This window comes from Octopus bimaculoides, chromosome 3 (genome assembly GCF_001194135.2).
Source record: "Octopus bimaculoides isolate UCB-OBI-ISO-001 chromosome 3, ASM119413v2, whole genome shotgun sequence".
NCBI classification, from domain to species: Eukaryota; Metazoa; Mollusca; class Cephalopoda; order Octopoda; family Octopodidae; genus Octopus; species Octopus bimaculoides.
The window spans coordinates 4,614,875-4,626,737 of record NC_068983.1 but is presented as its reverse complement, the minus strand read 5'-3'; the positions used below and the strand labels follow the sequence as shown (position 1 = coordinate 4,626,737).

General features: G+C 36.3%; 1 protein-coding gene across 1 annotated transcript in view; it reads right to left on the bottom strand.

Annotated features, from left to right (window-relative positions):
* Window positions 1-11,863, bottom strand: part of LOC106877363 (cytoplasmic dynein 1 light intermediate chain 2) — a 74,752-nt gene that overhangs the window by 51,682 nt on the left and 11,207 nt on the right. The gene's annotated exons all lie outside the window — the stretch shown is intronic.

Here is an 11,863-nt window from a genome sequence, read left to right as displayed (position 1 = left end):
TGACAGACCTTTCAATATCCTGGGGTTCATGGAAAAACTCATTTAAATAAAAGGGGTCTCTGGCAGTGAACCGCTGGTTTATATGGTACTGACACTCATTTGCAACTATCACACAATGTCAAAACAAGGTAACGCAAATACATGCACATGCGTGCACATACAAGCTTCTTTCTGTTTCTCTTTACTAAATCTATTCAATGATTTGGTCAGCCTGAGGTTATAGTAGAAGATACTTGCCAAAGGTGCCATGCAGTGGGATTGAACCTAAAACCATGGGGTTGTGAAGCAAACTCACAATCTTTAATCTTTTGTTTCAGTCATTAGACTGTGGCCATGCTGGGGCACTGCCTTGAAGAACTTTAAGTCAAATGAATTGAACCTAGTAGTTATTTCATAAGCCAGGTACTTATCCTATTGATCTTTTTTGCCAAACCACTAAGTTATAAGGGATATAAACACACCAACACCAGTTGTCAAGCAGTGGTGAGGAACAAACACACCCACCCACACACATGGGCTTCTTTCAGTTTCCATCTACCAAATCCACACACAAGGCTTGGCTTGACCCAAGGCTATAGGAGAAGACACTTTATTCAAAATGCTATGCAGTGGGACTGAACCTAGAACTACGAACCTAGAACCAAACTTCACACCACACGACCATTGCCTAGGTTCCCGTTTTATGGGGAAAGAAAAGCAGAATATAAAAGAAAAGGTGGACTAGAGACCAACACAGTTGTAAAATTCAATCTCACCAGGCAAAACATAAATGCACGCCCCAGTTCACCTGACTGACAAAAGCAAATGAATTCCACTCCTACTTGAAAGCTGAGTAGTATGTAATAGTGCAAACAGCCATTTATTTACAGTTTACTCTGCTCATGTGCTAACCTCTCAAGGAAAAGGCCTATTTTAACCCTTACACAAGAGGGACTTGTTCACCTGAAATTGGAGCATGTCCACACACTAGTAGATCTATGTGACATCTAAGGACCAGCCACGGATCATTTCCTGAAATCTGATCTGTAAGCAGGGTCCTTGATAAGTGCTACTACCCCAGACCAGTGCAGAGCAGGAAGTAGAGGGGACTAACAGGTAATGCCATTCTCTCCCAAACTCCTGAACTTCCAAGCTAGAGCTTCGACACTCAGGACAATATGGAACTACAAACAATTATTGTATATTTTGGATATTCTTAGAACAATTGTGCATGTATTGGGGTTCCCTTTTGTACTGCTAACCTCTAAACTGTAAAGTAGAAGTGGCTTCTGTTGTTATTGTGCTTTACTTACAGGTATCATAATGCATTAAAATATCATTCTCATCTTAAAATACCTTAGGAATGAGAACCCAGGTTCGAAATTTCCCCAAGACACCTGATGAAGGCTGGAGGGTATATCAGCCAAAACGTTGTGTTAACGACAAACAAGATGAGGACAAATATCCATCAAATGTAAATAATGTAAATACTGTACATAATTCCTCATCTCTTAAATATAGAACTGCATTAAAATATCACTCACATCTTAAACAGATAGATTTACCTGTTGAACATTATATATTAAGTTACCTTTCTACAATGTTTATCCATTTCTGAAGCAGATAAAAAATTATATTTTTAAATTTGTAAATATTAAAAAGATGAAATTTCCCAATTCACTAGTGATTGTGTGATAAATTAGTAAGTTCTGCTCTCCTCACCTTATTGTCTCTTACAATTTTGTGAACTGTAATTAAGGGTTAATGGTATAACACACATTATAAACAACAATCTGAGAAAGCCTGTTGCCTCAAATTTATATTTATGTCTAATATCATTTTACACTGAAACTTTTAGCAGTCGATATAGCTAATCAATATTATGTATTCAAAACATGTTAGAGCAGTGTACTTAAATGGATTAAACTATATTCAGATGGACCTAAAAAATATATAAACAATGTTAAAAGTTAAATCAACAGTATATTTTTAATCTTTTGTGAAATTCTGAACAGCTTAGGCAATGAATTAATCATTTTCTTCACTTCAGTAGCCCTCCTTTTTTTTCTCTTCTTTTTAAGGAAACAGAAAAATGATGGTACAATTATAATAAAATTAGATAAAATTTTTAAAAATTATACTTTTTTACTGCTCTCTCATATATATATATATATATATGACAGTACCACCTGATTGACACTCATGCCAGTGGAACGTTAAAAGAAGCATATCCAAGCGTGATTGTCGCCAGGGCCACAGATTGGCTCCCGTGCTGGTGACACGTGAAAAGCACCATTCAAGCGTGATAGTTGCCAGAACCGCCTGTTTGGCCTTCGTGCCGGTGGTACGTAAAAAGCACCCACTACACTCTCAGAGTGGTTGGTGTTAGGAAGGGCATCCAGCTGTAGAAACCGTGACAAATCAGATTGGAGCCTGGTGCAGACTTCCGTCTTACCATTCCTCAGTCAAAGTGTGCAACCCATGCCAGCATGGATAACAGACATTAAACAACAATGACGATGATATATATAAGTCCACGAAAACTAATATGTTTTGTAGACATTAAAGGTATCTTAAAACAATCATATTGGGGAGGTGAAAAGAGCAGGCTAAAGGTAAATATACCCGGTAGAATCACATCAAGAATTGAACGAAGATGCTTCTAAAAAGGTGCACGGAACAAAACATGTGTTAGGTCAATTTAACCTTGAAAAGCTAGGACAAGCATTCAGGTGAAAATAGTTACTATATGTTGCTGTAAAATCCTCCACCAATATTTTTATTGTGCAAGATAAGGAATATCTAAAATGAATACTTTTTTTTTTTCTTCATGACAAAAAGCAAACATTGATTTTTAAAATGTTGCACCAACTTTAGTGGAGGTACAATCAATACTGAATACAGCTGACAATTTTTTTTAAGTGAATGGCTTGATCTTATCAAAACTAGATTTACCACATATGATACTTATAAGTTTTTGTAAACTGTTCATCGCATATTTCACATACATTATTTTATCAATAATCTAATTATTCGGTGATATTTCTAATGAAAAATAGTGCCTGCGGTTTTAATCTTAAATATCTATATGGATTCAGTAAAATTAACTGTTCCTTTAAATTATTTAGAATAAAATCTATGATGGCACATTTTAATTTAAATATGAACCCTTAAAAAAAAAGGACAGTTTTGGATCATAAAACCAGAGTGTCAGGTTGGTTGGTACTAAAATGAGGTAACCTTTTAGAATTTAAGCCAGTTGTATCAGACCCAAATATTGTTTTATGCTCAAATAGGCCAGATCTGACCTTTCACACCTATCCTATAATGTCATCCTAAAAATAAACAATCATTTCATTGAAATCTCAAGGCCACAAGATAACACAGGATTAATTCAGAACAATGTGAGTAAATAAGCATTACATTTGCCAGTAATCTGAATGCTAAAAGGGTTAAATAATCAGTGTTCAAAAATTAGATAGTTTCATGTCTCTTTGGTATCATAAGATGTCTTAAAAAGGAATCTGGTCATAAAACTGAAAACAATTTTATCAAATCAGGCATGCAAATATAAAGGTACAAATGTTGGGTCAGTTGTAGATTTGAAGCAGCATTTTGTACACTTGTTGCAAAATATGTATGGATGCATGCAGGCATAATTGAGGTAAGAAGTTTGCTTCCCAAACACATGGCTCTGGGTTCAGACCCATTGCATGGCACCTTGGACAAGTGTCTCCTACTATAGCCTCAGGCCAACCAAAACCTTCGGAGTGGATTTGGTAAATGGAAACTGAAAGAAGCATATATCTGTGTGTGTGTGTGTGTGTGTGTGTGTGTCCACCACCACCACTACTTGACAACTGGTAAGTTTATGTCCCCGTAACTTAGCTGTTTGGCAAAAGAGACTGATAGAATAAGAACCAGGCTTAAAAAATAAGTACTGGGGGGTCAATTTGCTTGACTGGAATTCTTCAAGGTGATGCCCCAACATGGCAGCAGTCTAATGACTGAAACGAAATTAAAAAAAAAACAAACAAACCCCAAATGCAGTCCATCTTAGAATAAATTCTGTCCTTGGACACAGAATATTGAAGGAGAAAAGAGAGTCATCACTATTGAAACTGTTTAATGATAAATCTGTTTGGACCATCTGACATCTAATGCTGCATTTTGCTGTTGGAATGACCGTTGGCCAAATTTCAACTCTTTACACAAGTTTCATACACATGAAACTATTTTGCTTCAGTGTAAACCAGACCTGGTCAACTTGACATTGCAGACCATCTTAATCACAGAAAGCTTTTTTGAGGGCCACTTGTTTACTGACAGAATTGAAAGCATTTTGCTTTCTCATGTTATTATTACAATAATAAATGAATGATCGTTGATTCAACATGAAATATTATTGTTGCAAAAACAGTAGTATCTTTCTTTTTTTATTTTTCATTACAATCTTTAATTTTTGATAAAATTTTTTAAATGTTTGTTTAGATAAACCCATTTCAAGAAAGTATCAAGTGGGCCACAAAATAAAAGTCTGCAGGCCTCAAGTTGGCCAACCCTGGTCTAAATGGAATTTCTTGAAAATAATTTTTAATAAAAACCATCTCAAATTAATGACATTGCTAAGATACATTGCATCTATTTCCCCTCTTTACTGTTGAGCTGTTTAACCCTTTAGCACTCAGATTATTCTTGTCAAACAATGCTTGCTTATTGAAACTAGTTGGATTTAGACATGCATTATCTTATAGCATCAAGATTTCAATGATGTGAACGTACATTTTCAGTATGACAGTATATAGGAGGTGTGACGGCTGAATTGGGCCAGTCTGGGCATAAAACATGTTAAGGGTTAAAATAATGTGACAAAATTTTAAATACTTGCTCCCAGAACATGCAAATGTTTAGTCTGGTGAAGTCTTCTCTGCCAGAATCAAGAAATGGTAGATGTTAGAAAACAGATCTACAGTAATCAATATACACGCAGTATATAGTATAAAAAAAAAAATTTTTTAATCAATCTTCACATCATCAAAACAGAATCTGATGCAAAAATGTAGTCAAACCTATAATTGGTTTTATTTTGATGTTAACCATAACATCAGCTAAAACAATACCATCTCGACAATTAGGATTGCTAAATGGTAATACAAGGTCTGACCAAAAAGTATCGTGACTGGTGCTATAAAAAGAAGACTACGGCATCAATTTGGCATTGAATCAGTTTTGAAGTGACTCCCTTTTGAAGCCACACACTCTATCCAGCATCATTCCCATTTATGGAAGCATTTCTGTAACTTTTTTGAATAGGGAGCAGCTGCCTCATCTCATTCTCTTGGGTTTCCTTGGCATCTTGAAACTTTATTCCTTTCAAGTAGGACTTGAAAAGAGAAAATTCCAAAGGCAACACCAAGCTTTTGGCAAAATCTGATGTAATTTCTCTGGCATGGTCACTGACAGAACCTCTGTGATGTGGTGAGACAACCACACCCTACATACCTTACTGCATATCTATAAACAATGGAAGTGGGCGGGAAGGTTATAACTTGGTGCGCATGTGTGACGGAGTTCAAGGACAATCTGTGCTAGGTGGTTTCACTCTGCGTACTTTAGCTCCGTTACCATAGCAACAATCCAAATACTTTTTTTTTTATCAGATCTTGCAGAATCAGTAAATATCAATAAATAAATAACTCAGCAGAATAATGAATACACAGAGAGATGCCGACATGCATCTGTGTGTGTGTGGTTAAGGAGTTCACTTCACAAGTACATGAGTTCAAGTTCAGTCTCACTGCGTGACATCCCAATATGGCCCCAGGCCAACAAATACCCCAGGAATGAATTTAGTAGACAAAAATTGGAAGCCAGTCGTGTGTTTATCGCCACCATCGCTTGACAAATGGTGTTTGTTTGTTTGTATCCTCATAACCTAGCAGTTCAACATGAGACTGATAAAATACCAAATTTAAAAAATAAGTCCTGGCTTGGGTTTGACTAAAATTCTTCAACGCAGTGCTTCAGCATGGCTATAATCTAACAACTGAAACAAGATGTAGGCATTCAGAAACTAAAAGATACATTAACAAATTAACTAAGATGGTAGCAGAATGGGGAGGGGACTCCCTTGTTGAAACAACAAATTACTTATTTAAATTAATTGTTGAAAAAGACATTTCCAAAACAATACTTCCACTTCTGAAGAAAATGAAGAAGGGGAAAAAGAAAGACCACAAACTCTAAGCTCCAATGTTAAAACCAAAACAATTGAGTTTGGTTAAGATTAACTCTTTAGTGATCCTTTAGCATATCCAGCCCAAACTTTCCGTTTTATGTTCAAACCAGCCACATCCAGCCTCTCACACCTACCCTACAATGTCATTCTAAGAATAAACAATCTCCTCATTGAAATCCTGAAGCTACAAGATAATAAAAGATTAATTCAAAACAATGTGAATAAATTACCATTAGATTTGACAGGGTAATCTGAATGCTGAAGGGTTAATACAAGTAATGGATCTCCAAATTGACCTGTAATACACTTTGAATAAATTTAAATTTAACAACACTTTTAGTAAATTACTATTTTTAAATCTCACAGCGAGAGATATTTAGCAACAGTACTTTGGAGTAAAGATTGTTTGCCAACATAACATGGCAGTCCTGGTGAGATTTACAAATAGTAATTTTCTAATTTATAGATCAGCGACTAGTTGTCACTTTGGAAACTACATATTTCTAACGGGAACTTGGCAGCGCCACCTCTAGCTGAACAATTATTCTGTGCTGATGAAGGGAAATATCCCAGAAATTGCAATACACAGATAGTGTTTTGAGCTGAGTTGGGGTGCTAGATTCCCTTGTTCGAAAATATGACACAGATCATGTCATATAGTCAGCTGGAGACGATGTCTCCTGGGACTAAATTACAGCAATATTCGTCCTAAACCAGGACTGCTATGTTATGTTGGCAAATAATCTTTACTCCAACACTTTTAGTGTTTACTGAATTAATGAATTATTTCAAAGCAAGTTATAATTGATGTCTGTGTTTTCATAATTCTGAAAATTACAAGAAATTCTCCCTCTCAAATATTACCCCTCACCCCCATTTAGTCGAGGTCTCCCCTCCCCTACCACAACACTTCTTGTTCTTTTGTCTTACATGCTACTTAGTAACATCACTAGTGGTGGTGGTACCAAAAAACAAAGCATCCAGTACACTCTGTAAAAGGTTTGGCTTTGGAAGGGAATCTAGCTGTAGAAACCAAGCTGAAAGTGGACAGTAGAGCTCCACACAGCTCTGTAGCTCTCCAGATCTTGTCAATCCATCCAACCCATGCCAGCATGGAAAGTGGACGCGAAGTGATAAAATCTGGAAACCAAGGAAAATTAGTGATAGTCTTCTATTGGTAAGGATTAGTGAACGGAAGTGTCCGACAAATTCAATAACTAGGAGGAATTCTCACCGAGTTCAAATTCCAAGGTTGACTTTGCCTTTCATCTTTTTGGGGTTGATAAAACAAGTACCAGTTGTGTACTGGGGTTGATGTAATTGACTTATCCTCTCCCAAAAATTGCTGGCATTGTGCCAAAATTTGAAATCAGTAACTATGAGGAAGATAGAATCTATAATGATTTGAGGGCAAAGAACACTCAAATTACATGTTAACATCTTAAAAACAAGGAGGGAACACCTTGGATAATGTGTTCTCAAATAATCCGTCTGCATAAAAGATGGGTTAGTAACAACAGAAACGTTGATTAGTCTTCTCAAACATGGCTGACCTTGAGCTATAAACAACAAGGAGAAGGACTATACAATTACTAAATATAATCATTAATAAATAATTTACTGACTCTCAGAATATCGGTTCCATTGCTGATTACAGACATTTGAACCCAGTACCTTTCCAAGTTAACTTACATGCAACTATAACAGGAGACCTGAGTATTTTCACTCAGTTCTTATACAAAGTGTTGACACTCAAGTCAACATGAGCCCCCTGGACATTACAGTCTTGAGTACTAGGACACAAAGGAATGGCATAACCCAGTCTCTATAGTGTACAAGTAAACAAGATCGCAACATGTCCTCTGAATGAGATGCCAGTCTGTCACAGGGTTACTGATTTACAACCGAGTGGACTTAAAATGAAATTAAGTGTTTTGCTCAAGAACACAACACACCACCTAGTCTGGAATGGTGTTGCAAACATGAATGCAACACCCTCCCTCTATACCATATTATACATCAATACAGGGAATGTTCTATCACCAATCTGACAAGTATAAAGAAGGCTGCTTTGAGGAGATGATCTCATAAGACCCAACATGTCTTGTGTAACTGGCTGTACTTACCAAGATTAAATTAGGTTGAATTAATATTAATCACAGCACTAATGTTTTCTTCTCATTGTTATAAGCATTACTAATTAAAATTCCCCTCCCTACCCCATGACTACATTAAATCTAATGACACTAACTTGGCTAAACTACTATTAAGTGGGAGAGGTGAATAATAATTCAATTAGCTTTATTGAAATCAGTAGACTAATGAATTTACTTTCTCTAGCATTCATGTGGTTCCACCTATGAAGAAACTAGTAGCCAATATTAAAATCTCTCAGAAATAACACCTCTGCTTACGACATGTGGTTCCTAGCATTGGAACATAATACACCGACAGACCAAACATTCTGAGAAACACCCAAGATTTATCAGATTAGATAAAAATACTTTCTCATTATATCTTTGTTTCACTACAGCCAATAACTGGTTCATCATCATTGTTTAATATCCACTCTTTAATGCTTGCATGGGGCAGAGGAAATTCTTCAAGGCAGATTTTTTTTTTCTTCTACAGCCTGATGCTCTTCTTGTCACCAACCCAAACCTGTTTCCAAAAAAGGCAATATCTCCCCATGGCCTGACATGCTTTTAATGGCTGACTGGAATTGGAATCACTGGCTTTATGAGAGTGATGCTTGTTTACTATCACTCTTAAACAGCTAATGTTTCCGATTCCATTTTCTGATTCAGATGATACCAAGACAAGGGTACTTCCAAACACACTCACACAGGCTTTTTTACAGTTTCCATCTACCAAATTCACTCACATCTTCAGTTGGCCTGGAGCTATAGTAGAAGACATATGCCCAAGGTGCTATGGATTTGGACTGAACTTCAGACCACATGAATGGGAAACAAGCTTTTTTACCACACAGCCAACCAGGCCTATGACTCACTACATTTATGATAACAAAAAAGTGTTTGACAAGCTTGGATAGATTGCTTCTTTTTCTTCTTCTTACAGTGATTTATTTGCAATTTCTTATCAATAATCACCATACATACACACACTACAAAATTTCAATCAGGTCAACTCCAGGCTTTGTGCAAAGTGTCACACAGTAAACCTAGAACCATAAGGTTTGTAGAGCAAACTTCTAAACCCATGGCCATGCCTCCTGTGACTCCCATCACACACACACACACACAAAATAAAGATATATCTCCCAGTTACTAGTATTACAGACAGAGTGAATGACAAAGCCTTATCCTTGAAGTCTAAGTAACTAGATTACAACAAATTGAGTTTAGAAATGTTTTAAACCAATCACACCGGGGCCTCTGTGTCTGACTTTACCCTCTACTTGGGCTCCTGAGCAACAAAAAAGTAAATAGGCGCATATGCAACTCAAGGCAAACTAATGGAGAGAATCACACAAAAAAAAAAAAAAAAATTCAAGAGAATGACAATAATGGGTCTCTCTCTCTCAACTGCTGTATTTGTTCACCCTATTTGCTACTTTCCTCATCTCTTTCATCAGTTTGTCTGCATAAGGGTAAACTCTTCATCCGAAGAATAAATATCATCACTAATTTCCTCAACTGCGAAGAGTTGAGGCCTGACTTGTTTACCAGACAAAGTGCTGGGTTTGTTACATGCTCACTTCATTGCAAAAAACAACAAAAAAAAAATTGATTAAAAACAAAAGTAAACAACAGCTATGGGGAGACAGCATTAACAAGGAGTCATAAACACAGCTGACTGCAAAGCTTGAGGCTATTCTCACGACATCAGAAACATGGCATGATAAGGTTAAGGTAGAGAATTAAGAACCGAGTAAATTCTACAATTTTTAGTATTTCACTCCATGTCTTTATAATTCAGAACAATGTCCTTGCGATTTCCATAGCATCATGTATAGGAGACGTTTTACACAACAACGAATGTCAGTGCATTGTAAGTAAGTTTTCTGCTAAGAAAAACTGAACTCAACAAGTCAGTGAATCATTTAATCCCACTTAGGTATTTAGAGTGAGTGAGGTTGATGCGCAAGGCTGTTGAGAATCCAAGTGGTCATAGACAATTCAAGACTAAATATAAGACATACAATGTAATTGTCTTTGCATTATGTACAAAGCATATATACTGCACTTCATGGCATAAAATACACTCCAATTTCAACAGGATATATTCAGCAAAAAGTGAACATCGGAGACAAAATCAGGTTATGAACCTGGGATAACAAATTGGGTCTTTTTTGGTGGGAGGGGAACATCTAATATGCCATCAAATACAGTATATGCTTATGTAGAAAGTATGCAAAGATAAATACAAAGACTTATATAAAAAGAGAGGAATTAAGAAAACTAAAATATTTGTCAAAAGATAAAAAAATATTGAGTGGTATTTTTAAAACTTCTATGGAAAAACAAATTTTGTGAGTAAAAAATGTTTTTACCAATTGATAAACAATTAACTACGTCCCATGTATGTGTGATCCACTCTTAATCTGTTAGAGACAGCAAAGAATTAAAATTACCTCCACTAGGCAGTTTTCCACATCCCACACAGAAATCACATTCAGATGATTTACACATCTTTATTAAACACCTGCATTCCATACTGCCAGAAGTTGGACAGTTTGACAGGATCCAATGTGTCAGAGGAGTGTACTGAGTTCCAATATCTGCTTTGACATGATCTCTGTGGCTGGATGCCCTTCCTAATCCCAACCACCTCACAGAAGGTACTGAGTGCATCTTTTATTAATTGCATGGTACATCGTGCATATACCAAGTCGTCATCCTTTCTCTCTCTGCAAGTACTTGAACCCCAATCAATACAAACCACTACCCTAATCAAGAATAATAAGAACTGGTCTATCACTTTCAAAAGAGACGAAGACATCTTTCTTATCTTGAATCTCTCACTCTTTCCTGAGACTGAGTATAGGCTCAATCTTGCTTTCAAAATATGCTTCAATAACATATTCATCTAACCCATGCAAGCATGGAAAAATGAACATAAAAACAAAAGAAAAAAGAAATGAACGAAGTATTAATTTTGAAGTCAGCCAAGATTTTCCTTTCCCCAACACCAAATAAATATCGCGGGATGTTAATTTCATTTTTCAGGCTTGCTTTACACTAAGATCCTTTGGCTGTGTAGATAACAAATTTGCTTCCCAACCATATGGTTTGGGGTTCAGTCCCAACTGTGTGGTATCTTGGACAAGTGTCTTCTATTATAGCCCAGGCCAACCAAAGCCTTGTGAATGGATTTGGTAGACAGAAAGTGAGAAAAGTCTATCGCATGCATGCGTCTCCTTGATTGAGTCACAGTCATATAAGCATATGGGTAGTTTATCCTGTTCATGCTATATTATTAGTGTTATCCTGTGTTTGAGAATAAAATTATTTCCTTATCAGCATAATTTAAGCTTCATGTTGAATTTAAAAGGTTGTTGAAGATGGTAAGCTGGCAGAATCGTTATCACACCAGGCAAAATGCTTAGCAGAGTTCATCCATCTTGATGTTCTGAGTTCAAATTCTGCCGAAGTTGACTTTGCCTTTCATCTTTTTTTTTTT